The 15,269-nt window shown below is 43.1% G+C and overlaps 1 protein-coding gene across 1 annotated transcript in view; it reads left to right on the forward strand.

The window, feature by feature from the left end:
* ROR2 (receptor tyrosine kinase like orphan receptor 2) overlaps positions 1-15,269 on the forward strand; it is a 1,224,572-nt gene that overhangs the window by 416,342 nt on the left and 792,961 nt on the right. The gene's annotated exons all lie outside the window — the stretch shown is intronic.

Raw genomic sequence — 15,269 nt, forward strand, 5'->3', positions numbered from 1 at the left:
ATGTACATGGACATAGTCCACAAGTGGTACACCACATATAGATCTGTTTTTCTCCCCTCTGAACAGACAACTTCCACTCTCTTGTACCAGAGCACCCAGCCCCCTAGAGAAGGCAATGGACACCTTTTCTATCTCATGGAAGGAGATGTTTCTCTATGCATCCCCCCCACCTTCCCACTCCTACAAAATGTTCTGTTGAAAATTCAGCAGGACAAATAAAAAATCTTGTTGGTGACTCCCTTTTGGCCAAGACAGCATTGGTTCCCCTCCTTCTGCATTTAGCCAGGGGCACTCATCACAAGTTAGCTCACAGAGTGGACCTTCTCACACAGGGCAAGGGATCCCTAATCCATCCTCACATGGAATTTCTGAACCTAACCCTGTGGGTGATAAAGTTTTGATCCCTTTCAGACACCTTTACACTGAGGACATGATTAATGTCCTGCAGGAAGCCTTGAAACACAATACTAGGCGATCTTATTTGTCCAAGTGCTGTCCTACCTGTGTGAATTGTTGCAAGCAGGGCTGGCATATTCTTCTGTTAAGGCCCACCTAGCTGCTATTTTGACTTGTCTGCCTCTTGAGCCTCCTCTTGCCTCCCGACTTCCAGTGAAGTTATTCCTTAAGGGAGTACTGCAACTCAGGCCCCCCAGGAGGCCAGTTCTACCCCCATGGGACCTGAACTGGGTTTTAGAGAAGCTCACTGTTGCCCCTTTTGAACCAGCATCAAAAACCTGTCTAAAATATTACACTCTGAAGACTGTGCTTTTGGTGGCCCTGGCATCAGCCAGGAGATTGTCAGAGTTCCAGGCCGTCATGGCCACCTCACCTTTTCTAATCTTCTACAAGGATAGAATGACCCTAAGGACCAACCCGTCCTTCCTGCCTAAGGTGGTCAGTGAGCTGTCCTTAAACCAGTGTATTCACCTCCCCACCTTTTATCCACATCCTCCAGAATGACAGTGAGAGAGTCCTGCATTCCCTTGATGTTCATAGAGAACTAAGATTCTACCTTGACAAGACCAAGTCCCTTAGGAGATCAGAGCAATTGTTGGTCTCCTTTCACCCCAGAGCTCTGGGAAAAGTGGTGACAAAACAGACTATTTCTGCCTGGATTTCCATGGTCATCTCCTCAAAAATGAAAGCCCACTCCACTAGAGCCATGGCCTCATCTGGAGCCTTCTTCAAAGGGCTGCACACTGCCTCCATTCTAGAGGCAGGTACCTGGACATCTGTCCATACCTTCAGCAAACACTACAAACTGGACCATATTTTGAGGTCTAGAGCAGGGTTTGCTAGGGCAATCCTGCATGAGTTCTTGAAAAACACTTCCATACCACCCTCCTCTTCTTCTCTTTGAGCTTTGGCACTCACCTAAAGGTTATGAATACTGCAACATGGGAATAGAAGGAGATAGAATAGTTGTGTAAAATCTTACCATAACTATAGATGCCCTTCTCTTCCATGTTGCAGTATTCTATCCCTACCCACTATATAAATGCCTTGTTGGATTACACAGGAGTTGTGCAGCTATCTTGGACTGGGCTTCAACTGGGGAGTTCAGTTCTGAGTGCAGACATCACTTTTATGGCCCACTCATTCTACGACCAATGTCAAACATCCCACATACCTTGCAGTGACTAGTGACTAAAGGTTTTGTATATTGGCTAGACGTTTGGGTAGCTAAGCAGAGGATAACTCAAAGGTTATGAATACTGCAACATGGAAGAGAAGGACATTTACTGTATGGTTATGGTACGATTTTACACAACTATTCTTTATCAGTTAAAGCTGCTTTTGAGACAGTTGCTGATTTACAACATGCTTAAGGTAGAGTTAACTGTAATTTGTTGTAGTAAATGGAAAAGATTGGCAGGTGGAGGAGCTAAACATAAAATGTACCTTTTAGATATGACTTTTGGCAGGTACCATTACAAGATATGTGGGGAGTGGCAGTTAGAGAAGCTTGAGCAGTCTGTGGGTGAATGGAACAGCTGGAGAATTTCTAGTCTCCACACCATTTGTCATTTCTTTTGCTTTTGTTTAGGGACTGTATTTTTTCCAGCCTAACTGTCGGCCTGCTTAACCAGTATGTGTTCCCACTTGTTTGAGGGTCAAGAATAAACACTGTTATGAGAACTATTTTATATCAAAATTAAAAAAAAATGTTGGGAGAAGTTTGGGTTATGGTATAGACAGCTGTATTTTAAGATCTTTTATTTTTTTAATACTTAAATAAAGCTAGTGAAAGATGTAGTGTTTACAAAGTAATTCACTTATGAAGTAAATGGGGAACTTTAGAAATTCCATATTGCAATAAGATATAAAATGCAAATATATATAAATATATAAACAAAATCTTAATAAAAGGGAGAAAGTGTCCTAGTAATTTCCTATACCTAGACAAGTATCCGTATTATATGCTATTTCATATTTTTAGAGCATATTACCTTTAATAATTTAAATTCTGTCAAGTTTATGTATATTGATATTCATACTCCTGTTGAGACTTGGTGTATGTTGCTTGAATGTGTGCCGTAGTAAATTAGGTGATAAAAGTATCCAAGACATAAAATCATTGAATAAAAGTATTGCTTGAGGCCATGTTAAACAGCAGTTTGAAACACAAAATCATTTTCTACTTGTTCATATATTAACATATCCAGAAAAACTGGAAATGTTAGCATAAGAAATGAGTTCTGATACAGTTCAGCTGAGAGGATTAACAGGGAGAGGGTCTGGAAATAGTAGCGATATCCCTGTCAGCACCTTTTATGTAATTTTTATGCTGATCAGATTTATTAAATAGTGGGTAAAAGTAATTTTTTCAGCAGCATGTTTAGATTTCTCAGGAATACGTTATTTGCTGCAGTTTATAATATATTTTTTTATTCATATTTTGTGTTTAATTGCACTGATCCACATAGTCTATTCTTAGCCTAGAGACACTATCTGCTTAAAGTGATTTTCCAGCGTTTTCTAACCTTAACTTTGCACTGTGACATGTAGTGCAAAAACTACCAAGAAACTTCCAGAATGGAAGAGGTTTGAGAGACCAAGTCTAATGCATACTTGGTCATGTGGGTCTGATAATTTATGGCTCTGAAAGCCAAAGTAGAAGAAGTGTATACCTTCTTCCCTATCCTATTACTGTTTTGTCGGTGGGGGGTAGTAGGGAGGCAGAGGGCAGCAGTCTAGATTGCTTATCTGCCGTGGTGGCAATAACAGCTGGGTCCACCAAAGGTGGCTTAACTAAAAATGTGTGGTCCTCATGTACTTTATAGAAGTGGTCAGGACGCTTAGGGGCTGGAGGCTGGGAGTCGGGGGCCGTAGAGGCAGCGTTGAAGGCATCCAAGTAAGCAGGCAGAACAGGGGGAACTGCTGAAGGGGAGGGTGAATCCACTTGCAGCAGTTCAAAGTACCTTTTTTGGGTGTCAATCATTTGAGAAGTATCCCATTTAAAGTAATCCTTTGTAAAGGGTCTTTACAAAGTGTCTAATCTCAACTGTTGGGTTCTGCAGAACTCAGGGGATACAAATTTACCCTTATCTGGACGACATCCTGATTCTGGCAGAGTCCAGGGATGCTGTATTAAAGCATCTACATTTCACCATGTCCCGTCTGCAGAACCTAGGATTCACCATCAACCTCCCCAAATCCTGTCTGATCTCAAGCCAGGACAAGATTTTCCTCAGCTCCAGAATCAGAACAGACACAATGAAGGCCTTTTTACCTCAGAACAAGACTCTGTCTTTAACTTCCCACTTCCAGGAAGCTCTACTATCACAAAAGGTGACGGCAAGGTATTTTCTTCGTCTCCTGGGTTTAATGACAGCAACCATCCCCATGCTACCACTGGCAAGAATGCACAAGCGCAAGCTGCAGTGGTTCCTGAAGAACACCTGGTCCCAGCACCTACATCCCCAAGAGCAGGCCATCTCCCTCCTTCCCTGTCTGAAAACAGAAATCAGCTGGTGAATCCAGTAAGTCCAATTAAACCCAGGGTTCCCACTACAGCCCCCCACCCCCACCCCAACCCAAGTTATGCATACAGATCCCTCAGATTCAGGTTGGGGAGCAACTCTGGCCTCTTACAAGATTCAAGAAAAATGGCATTCCCTCTCTTCAGGCCAAACACATCAATATCAGGGAAATGACAGTAGTTTTCTTAGCTCTACAGACCTTTACCCCCCTTCTGGTTCCAGGGGTGCTCCAGACAGTCATCGACAACACCACGGTGATGTGGTACCTCAACAAGCAGGGAGGAACAAAGGCTTATCAGCTGTGCAGTCTATCCCTGTGGATATGGGACTTAGCCTCTCATCTCAACTTAGTCCTGCAGACAGTTTATATCCTTTCATAGGACAACCACCAAGCAGATCTCTTGAGCAGGACCTCCTCGCCTCAGCACAAGTGGATGCTGAACAGGGAGGTCTTCTTATACATAGTCCATTGGTGGGGTGCTCCACAAATGCACAATGCCTCCCCCCAGAACAGGGAACTGCAAAACTTATGCTCAAAAACCCACTCCCCTCTAACATGGAGAGTGGACGCTTTCAGCATCTCTTGGGAGGGGAAGTTCCTTTATGCCTCCCCCCCCCATTCCCACTGATTCAGAAAGTCCTCCTGGAAATTCAGAAGGACAAACCAAAAATCTTGTTAGTGACTCCCTACTGGCCAAGGTAGCACTGGTTCCCTCTACTTCACAAACTAGCTAATGGCAATCACTTCAAATTACCCTACAAGGTGGACCTACTGTCACTAGACAAAGGAACTCTCCTACACCCACAGGTACAGAAATTGTCTCTGAATCTGTGGGTGATTAAACATTTTATCCCTTTCAGACACCACTACTCAGAGGATGTGCTTTCAGTCATAAGGGAGTCAAGGAAACCTACCACCAGAAAATCTTACCTGGCTAAATGGGAACTATTTGCAAAATGGTGTCTGCAAAAAGGAAGGGACCCTAACTCCCCCGAGGTTCCTCTGGTTCTAAACTACTTGTGTCAGTTGATAAAAAGTAGCCTTTCTTACTCTTCTGTAAAAGTACACCTCTCGGCCATATCAGCCTGCCTGCCCCTGGAACCCCCCCTTGCTGGCCAGGCTCGACATCAAGCTCTTCCTTAAAATGGGTCTTGCACATGAGACCACCTAGGAAACCTATCCCTCCGCCATATGACCTTAACTACATCATACAGAAATTAACCCAACATCCCTTTGAACCTTCCGGGCCTTCCTCCTTACAGATGTGCACATGGAAGACTGTCTTGCTGGTAGCTATCACTTCAGCAAGAAGAGTGTCAGAATTGCAGGCTTTAATGGCCTGTCCCTCTACACTGTCTTCCACAAAGACAGGGTGTCCTTGCGAACCAACCCCTCCTTTATGCTTAAAGTGGTCAATGATCTGTCTCTTAACCAATCCATTCATCTGCCCACCTTTTTTCCCTCACCCACTAACGAAGGGGAGAGGATACAGCACTCCCTGGATGTGCACAGACAACTTAGATTTTACCTGGACAAGACCAAGGCCATCAGAAAGACTAACCAGCTCTGTCTCCTTCCACCCCAGAGCCCTGGGCAAGGCAGTCTCCAAGCAAACCATTGCATGCTGGATCTGGAAAGCTATTTGCTTCTGCTATTCTCACCATGAAAGGGAACCCCCAAGGGGAATCGAGGGCCATTCCACTAGAGCTGTGCCCACCTCAAGGGCCTTCATGAAAGGCTTAGACACAGCATCCATTTTGGAAGCAGCCACTTGGGCCACTATCAACACCTTCATCGAGCATTACAAATTGGATCAAGTTTCCAGAGCTAGGACAAAATTTGACAGGTCTATCCTGCAGGGTCTTGTAGAACCCTCTTCATCTACCACCACCCTCTCATCCTCTTAAGCTGTGGTATGCTCCCACACCTAGAATACTGCAACATAGGCATAGAAGGACATAGAATGGTTGTGTAAAATCTTACCATAACCATAGATGTCCTTCTCTTCCATGTTGCAGTATTCCTTCCTGCCCACGAGTCCCCCCAGGTCTTATTCCTTACCTGTACTACCTACATTACAGTAGGTCTCCAAGTCACACACCTGTAAACAACTGATGTTCATCGTGTTTCCCTGTTGCAGTCATTACACTTGGGTTATCCTGCTGGCAGGCGACCCGTAGTCGGCCCGAGTTCCAAAGTCTTGGTCCGGCGTCGGTTGCTGTTTCCTCATCCCTGACTTCAGTGCGCTAGGGGTATAAAAGTTGCAACCGACGCCATTTTCTCCAGTCTTTCTTGCTGCGCAGTGCCAGAAGCATAAGCAGTTCGCAAGTGCCGGTCGGCCGACTCCTGAGATTTTCACAATTGAATTTCAGAACCGAAGTCTTCAATAAAGCTTAGTACCCCGTTGGGGAAACTTTTTCTTGCTCCAGTCCGATGTCAGTAAAAGTTAATAATTGTATTTCTTGTGGGAAGCAAATACCTCATAAGGACTTCCACTCTTAATGCATTCCTTGCCTAGGCCCTGACCACGACGTCACTAGTTGTCGGTTTTGTGCTAGATTTAATAAACGCACTATTAAATGTCGGTTTGATTTTGCTTTACATTATTTTGGACGAAGATTTAATTACATAATGCTGTTGGAACAGCCGACGACCGGAATGTATAAAAAAACGCAAAGACAAAGAAAAAGACAGGCAACTGAGGTCCAAAACCGACGACGAAGCCTCTTCTAGGCCAGTCGCCGGTTTGCCGGTTCTCAGTGAGGCGGTTTCGCAGCCCTGACACCCGCTACCTCAGAGCCACAGGCCACAACCGACAACCACGTGGAGACACTGAGGCCTGTGGAAACTCAAGGTATTGGGCCTATGGAAAATATACCCTCAGATGGGTCCGGAGCTGCTGAGCAGGCACCGGCTTCTGAAGGTGTTTTCAGACCTTCACAGCTTACAATTAAAGCTACTACAGCAGCAAAGGCAAAGTCAAAAACTCCATTAAAGACAAAGAAACAATTGCAGCATTCTGCAGAACAGTCATCCATGCCTAAGAAACAGATGCTCAAAATGGCCGAAGACCTTATTACTTTAATCAGGGGCTCCCATCCCCCCCTGACAAAAGGCCTAGGCAAGACGCTGATTATGATTCCTCTGATCAGGTTTCCATTTCTTCTGATTCTTCCTCTGACCAGGGCTATTCTCTCCCTCCCTATGAGGACTCTGATGCTGAAGAGTCCATTCCTTCAGCCTCGCCGCCTGAGGATTACTCTTTTGGGGAAACCCTGCACACCATGAGGGAACACTTCCATTGGGAGAGCCAGGATTACTCAGAATCCAAGAAAAGGCTCAGAGATTTCCTTCTATTGCCTCAGCACAGGCCCTTAGCTATCCCCCTGTGCTTGATATTGTTGATGATGTTTTTTCTGAATCCAGTCTGTCTCCAGATTCTTTACCCCCTGCACCAGTAAAGCCAGACAGGTACTTACAGGGTCCCGGACTCTCACAAATTTCTTTACAAAAACCCCGCTGCAGACCCAGAAACTATTTCTCAGGGTCCAAAAGGGGTTAAAGCTTCCACTGCCAAAAATCCTGTCCCCTCAGGTAGGGATTCCAGAGCTCTGGACATGGGGGAAAAAAGTTTACACTTCTGCTACTTTAGCTGTAAGAGCTTTAAACTGTCAGTTTCACATGCTTAAATATCAGCAGTATCTCATGTCATTATTAAAGCAGAAAATGGTTACAAATACAGAAGGCCCTGACTGTAAAGAAATGCAGGATTTATTGCATGCAGTTGAACAAGTGGGAAAGCATACTCTGCAATGTGGTTTTGATTCATTAGAGGCTTCTTGTAGAGCCGCAGTTACAGGCTCAGTTATTCAAAGACATGCTTGGTTGAAAGAACAAAGTTTACCTGACCATGTTAAAATGAAATTATTGGATGCTCCATTACAGCATGATACTTTGTTTGGTGTTAAGGCAGAAGATGTTTTAAAGAAAATGGAGGATAAAGCAAAGTCAATGCAAACTGTGAAAGATTTCTTACAGGTTCAGCCACCTAGATTTAGCAGGAACTGGCCTTCAAAAAAAATTGGTCCTTTCCAGTGTCAGACAAGCCACAAAGAGACAGATACAGACTGCCAAGAGGCAGATCTCAACCCCAAGGCTCCTACAGACCTAAACAATGGGGTTCTTCAGCCCCCAAAGGAGGAGAAAACAAATCACAACCTTATAGAAAACAGTCACAATGACTTCCTTCTGCTAATGCCAAGCACTTACCAGTTGACAGCACCCCTAGGGGGGAAAACTAGCACTTTTCTAAAAAAATTGGCACAGGATCACCCAAGACCAATGGGTGTTGAATATAGTTTCTCAAGGGTACAGGTTCCACTTCCACACGCTTCCAAAACCAAGAGGTATGCCAAACCTGCCTCAAAACCAATGGGCAGAGGCACAAAAACAGATTGCAGCTCTTATGGATATGGGAGCTATTCAAAATGTTCCACAAGAAGAACAGGGCCAAGGATTTTACTCACGACTTTTCCTAGTACCCAGAAAGGTCAAAGCATGGAGACCAATACTGGACCTGTCAATCCTAAATACTTTCCTGGATGTTCCAAAATTCAAAATGTTAACACTACAGCAACTTCTACCCATGCTGGGCAAAGAGGCTTGGCTAGTTACTTTGGATCTCAAGGAGGCATACCTTCACGTCCCAATCAGACAATCTTGCAGAAGATACCTCAGATTCATAGCTGGCTCAATGCATTACCAATTCTCTGCACTGCCCTTTGGCTTATCTACTGCGCCCAGGGTCTTCACAAAATGCCTGGCACCAATAATTGCATTTTGCAGACAAAAAGGAATTCAAATATATCCCTACTTGGATGACTGCCTTATTCAAGCAGAGAGCAAAGACATTCTTCTAAAGCACCTGGCGTCTGTAAAAAGATTACTAATTTGCCTAGGGTACACAGTAAACGAAAATAAAATAAAACGTGTACCCTCTCAAGAGATAATATTCCTGGGTGCAAGCTTAAATACAACTGCCCAGATGGCTTATCTCACGCCAGACAAACAAAGGCAACTGACTCATTACTTTCAAATGATGGCAACAAAGACCCAGCTCCCTGCAAGAAAAATTCTGCAGGCCCTGGGCTTCATGGCATCCTGCATTCTACTAATTCCATATGCAAAACTGCATATGAGGAAACTACAGTGGTATCTAAAAAGTGTTTGGACTCAGCATTGTCACAGCCTAGAGACAATCATAACCTTGATTCCCTGCCTACAACAGGAGTTTCGATGGTGGTCACAGGCCTGTCACCACAACAAGGGACAGCCTTTCACCTTACCTACAGCCAGGCAGACAATAACAACGGATGCATTGGATTACGCCCGAGGAGCACATATGGCAGGAAAATGTATTCAGGGCACGTGGCCCAAGGAACAACTGCATCTTCACATCAATCAAAAAGAGATGCTAGCTGTACAGAATGCCCTGACAGCCTTCAAGGACCTAATACATCCAGGACAGTTATTAATAAAGACGGACAATACCACAGTTATGTGGTACATAAACAGGCAAGGGGGCACACATTCCTACTCCCTATGCAGACAAGCCATGACTTTGTGGAACACAGCACTGACTTACCAGGTACATCTGCAAGCACAATTCCTGCCTGGAACAAAAAATACACTGGCAGACGAACTAAGCAGAAATCTCATGGATCCTCACGAATGGAAGCTAAATCCACAAGTGTTCAACATGATAACAAGGGAATGGGGACGCCCAGACATAGATCTATTTGCCTCCCCTCACAATTGCCAATTACAAAAATTTTGCACAAGGACTTATCACTCTCAAGCATGGAAAGTGGATGCTCTATCTTTCAACTGGAAAAATCTGACAGTCTATGCCTTCCCTCCGATGCCTCTTCTCACCAAGGTGCTTCTAAAAGTCAGACAAGAGAGGCCAAAAATTATCCTGATTGCACCAGACTGGCCACGCCAGCACTGGTACCCAATCCTCAAGATTTTGTCCCAAGGCCCGCCTTGGCCTCTACCTCAAATCCCTCATCTTCTGACACAGCAAAACAATCAGATTCTGCACAGTCAACTCAGAACCTTAAACCTGGCAGCATGGCAGATAATGTAGCCACTCAGACTGCACCTCTCTCTAAAGCTGTTATGGATGTAATTGTGGAAGCCAGGAGACCCAACACTAGGAAATCTTATGCGGAAAAATGGAAGAGATTCTGTGCTTGGAACCAGGCACAAGGCCTTGACCCACTGATCCCTAATATGCCTCAGATTTTACAATACCTGACTGAGATGTTGGACAAAGGCCTATCTTTTTCTTCTATTAAAATCCATGCCTCTGCCATTTCATCTCATTACAATATGGATCCTCCTATTTTTTCACATCCACTACTATGACAGTCCCTCAGAGGGGCAAAGAATACAAGACCCCCTAGGAGAGCACCAGTACGTACTTGGGACCTCAGTTTTGTTTTAGAAAAACTAACACTGCCTTCTTTTGAACCAGCCAGCACAGCTGATCTAAAATTGTTGTCATGGAAAACTGCTCTGCTCCTAGCAATAACATCAGCAAGAAGAGCTTCAGAGTTACAGGCATTGATGGCTGTGGAACCTTTCCTCATTTTTCACCAGGACAGGGTTTCTCTAAGGACAAACCCAACATTCATGCCAAAAGTGGTCTCCAATGTGGCCTTAAACCAAACAATTCATTTGCCTACTTTCTACCCAAATCCCCAGAATAAAGGGGAAAGACTTCTGCACTCTTTGGATATTCACAGGCAGCTACGATTTTACTTGGACAAAACAAAATCTTTCAGAAAAACTGAGCAACTGTTTGTAGCCTATGCTGCAGGATCACAAGGAAAACCTATTACAAAGCAGACAGTCTCCAAATGGATAGGACACTGCATCCACTTCTGTTATGCACAACATGGCAAATCTGTGCTTAAGGGCATTAGGCCTCATTCTACCAGAGCAGCAGCCACTTCAGCAGCTTTCCTCAGAGGGGTACCAACCAAAGACATTTTAGAAGCTGCAACCTGGAGCTCAGTGCACACTTTTACCAAGCACTACCACCTACCTCTCTACTCCAAATCCAGAGCAGGCTTTGCCACTGCAGTTCTGCAGGGCTTGTTAGCCTCACCAAATCCAATCTAGACCCAGCCACCCTACCTAAGCTTTGGGATTCTACCTAAGTGTAATGACTGCAACAGTGAAACACGATGAACATAGTACAGTTGTGTACCTACCATAAATGTAGATGTTCAAGTGTATTCACTGTTGCAGTCCTGGTTACCCACCCACCATCCCCCTCTTTGCTGGGACTATTCTGTACTTCTCAACTCTATACAACCTATGTGGTGTATTTGCTTTTAGAAGAAGAAAATGTTTTTAGTGATATATGCATGGTTGTTTGGCATATTTTTATCTTTACAGCCTTCATATCTGGGGGCACCTGACATCTGGGGCAAGAAAAACTGAAGAAAATGGTGTCAGTTGCAACTTTTATACCCCTGGTGCACTGACGTCAGGGATGAGGCGACAGCAACCGACGCCGGACCAAGACTTTGAAACTCGGGCCGACTACGGGTCGCCTGCCAGCAGGATAACCCAAGTGTAATGACTGCAACAGTGAATACACTCGAACATCTACATTTATGGTAGGTACACAACTGTACTGCATTCCTCCTGCTGGGCCTTATTCTCTGCCTGCTGGCCTTCAAGTTCTGAGGATTGTGCGTGCAGACGTCACATTTAAGGCCCCTGGTTTATGGCCCTACGTGTGACGTCCCACGCACACTGAAACAGCCAAGCTGAAGCTTTTGTATAGAAGCCGAATTACAAGTCGCCTGAGGGCTGCAAATTCCACACCTACAATAGTGCAACATGGAAGAGAAGGACATCTATGGTTATGATAAGATTTTACACAACCATTCTTTTTCCTTTAAAAGTAGAAAACTCTCTTGCTCTGTAGAGAAGTGCAGTGGGCTATGTGACCGAACAGGTAGATGGGATTTCAGTTTAGTGCTCACTTGAAGGACAGTGCTTCATAAGTATACTCCTCCATGTTCTTTATGTTCCATGTGGGCCTACATATGTGATGTGGGGATAGAACCACAGTGTTTTAATCACCACAGTCAGAAGTAGCATGCAGAGCAAACAGTGCTTTTTATAATTTCTACTGTTACAGTAAAATACTAGGCTTTATTGCAGTAACGATGAACAGTTAAAATTAAGTAAGGAATTTCAGATGTAAGTGGAGTGAAAATTTTATATTTTTAAGCTTCCTTGTCTTTCCACTGACTGTTTTGTATGTTCCTTTTCATGACTGTAATAGTTAGTCTCTAAACAATGTGTGAAATAATGACAGTATTTTAAGTGGTTATATTCTATATCGTTTGCTTTTGATTATTATTCAGAAGGGTTTTTTCTGTGTACTGAGTATATGTCAGGGCTTTTCCATGCTGTTTTAGTAGAAAGCTGAGAAAAGTATGTTAAGTGAGGCAGAGGGAATCTCCATCGTCTCTTTTCCTTCTTCTTCAGTGAACCTTGCTCATTTAGGTCTATTCAGTCTTCTAAGAAACATTTTTTGTCAAACTTAGTCAGTCTACTAAGCAGTCTGCCGTGAAAGGTAAACATGTTAAGTTTGTGCGGTTCATTCTTCTGCAGACAAACATTTCAAGCCACATGGCTGAGGGATTCCCTCCTCTTAACTGATGCTTCCTTTTCTGAGATGGTAGTGAGTTCTGTGTTAGAACCTGTTTTTCATGTTTTGTTTGTGCCTGGCTTTGAGGACCTTCTATTCTTCCCCACTGTCCTGGAGGTCTCCTCCTGTTCCTGTCATTGATTCTGACAAGAGTGACAAGGTCTTTGTGGAGCTTCACCACATGCTGACAGTTTCCATGCTTGTCATCTCTTTGAGACAGTTGAAGGTAGATTGAATGTGAGCACTTGCCTTTTTCCTAGCAGTTTGATAGGTTATCCACTTCAGTTGCTGGAATGCCAAGTAAGGCACGGATCACCTCATAGCAGCCTGAAGGCTGCTGAGTATATAGAGATTTGTTCTAGTATATTAGTATAGTTGAAGGATTCAAGTCCTTTATTTTTTTATTTTTGGTAAGGTGTCCTTCAGGCCTTTCTAGTTGAACAATATGCTTCACTTTATACATACCAAAGGGGCATTCTATTCAAAGATGGGTCTTATAAAGGAAGAGTGCACTTGCTGGATTACTTATTTGAATCTTGAAGATATTCTCATTCATGGGAATTAACTTAGCCAGATAAAAAGATTTTCTGACTGTGGTGAAAATGTGCTGATCAAATTAGAAGAAATTGTCCACACAAGTATCAAAGTCTTTCGTGGTTGTGTCTGTCTGAGGAGTAGTACCGTTTATAACGTATGAGGTGAGAACAGCTGTTTTGCTAAATGTCACTAGACTGTATTTTTTGCATTTAACTTGAGACTTTTACAGTACACCAGATTTGTGCATATTCCAACTCTTTTTCAGGGTGTTCTATGTCAATGGATGAGCGAATAACTGTCCGCAGCTTGCAGTCATCAGCCAACTTGATCAACGATACGTCTGAGATGTTGGACTGGATGTCTACAAAATAAATTCTAATATAAGAAGGCTCAGCATTGATCCCTTTGCTACTGCCCTACTTACAATTTTATGTCCAAAGAGGTTACCAGCAATGTTCACAACCTAGAATTTGTTGGATAACCAATTTGCAATTCAGTGGATAGAACAGGGGTTTACATTGTTTATCTAATGTTTTAACAATGCCAGCATGGGGTATAGTATCAAAAGCCTTGGCCATACCAAGATAAGCAATTTGCCCTGAGTAACCACTGTCCACATCCTCTGTAACCTTTTCAAAGAAGTTTACTAGGTTTCAGGAGACAGGACTTGCCCTTCACAAAACCAAATTGATTATAGTCTAGATCAGTCAAGTTACCTGTGTTTACATAAATGAGTTCAGCTGTGATATGTTCCATGGCTTTACATACAAGTCTGGTGAAGCTGATGGTCCTATAATTGCTGAGATTTGTAGAGGGGCTACCCTTATGTAAGGGAGTCATAGCGGCTGTTCTTCAGTCATCTGGAACAAACCCAGGAGGTATGCTGACAATGAACAGTTTAAATAGAGGATTGGTAGTGCATATGTGGCATTGATGTTTATGCAGCCTGATAAGGAATGTTGAATTCAAACTGCATACAGCAGGTTTTTTTTGTTTGTATTGCTGCCTCAGAACACAATTCTGTTCCTAGCTGACGTAGCTTCTCTTAAGAATCTGCTTACCCCCATGTACAGGTGAGTTTTTACCAAGTACTTCGGTTTCTCTAATATCCCGAAATATCCTGTAAATGCTCAGGTCTGTATGTAGCTTGAGTGAATGAGTGACTTTATCTGCATGGTTGGACAGACAGACAGATAGATAGATTGCCATTTTCTTCAGGATGAGTTTCTCTGCCTTACACTCAATGGGTACCTAGATAGGCTGCGATTCCCAACAACCTTGAATTAAATAAAGCAGTCATCAGAGAATCTCCCTGTGTACTTCTATACTGAAGTTCAACTTTGTATATTGTTTCTTTTTTTATATCCTATTAAGTTCTTTGTACATTAGTATGGTAGTGTCTTTTTTGTTTGATTTTTAGCAATGATCTAGTAAAAAAAAAATGCTTATATTAACAAAAAAAAAAAAAGAAGAAAAGAGAGAAAGGCTTGCTGTTAACCATTCTGACCTGCTTGTAAAGTCAGACATTCAGCATATTTTCAGTACAGGTATCTTGTTACCTGAGCTGAACTATGGAATGTCTGTAATATTTGTCATGTCCACATAAACGCTGTAATGTATAGTGATACTTTGTTGCAGAAAGTATCCACGTCTGAATGTACTTCAGCAAGTAAAGCAGGACAGTGTTATGATGATAGTGCCAACAGTTAATCATCCTTTTCACTGCTGTCTAAATGTACGTGCATTCAGGCATGGAAGAAAGGCACAGGGTCCATCATATGAAAAGAAATGAGATCTTACAGGTTCTTGAAAGTAAAAAAATTCAGGGGAAAAAAAAGTATGTTTTAGGGATTGTTTGAAATGTGAGTGAAGTACAAAAGTAAGGTTGTTCCCGACTTATTGTTTAACCTCTACCTTGCAGACACTAGTAGTGTGTATCGTGACCACAACATGTCTTGAAAACGTTAGTTCTTAAGTTTCACTGTTCTCCAGTACTGTACCTGTCTCAGTT

Source organism: Protopterus annectens, chromosome 11.part0, assembly GCF_019279795.1.
Source record: "Protopterus annectens isolate FY-2018-M chromosome 11.part0, PAN1.0, whole genome shotgun sequence".
Taxonomy (NCBI): Eukaryota; Metazoa; Chordata; order Ceratodontiformes; family Protopteridae; genus Protopterus; species Protopterus annectens.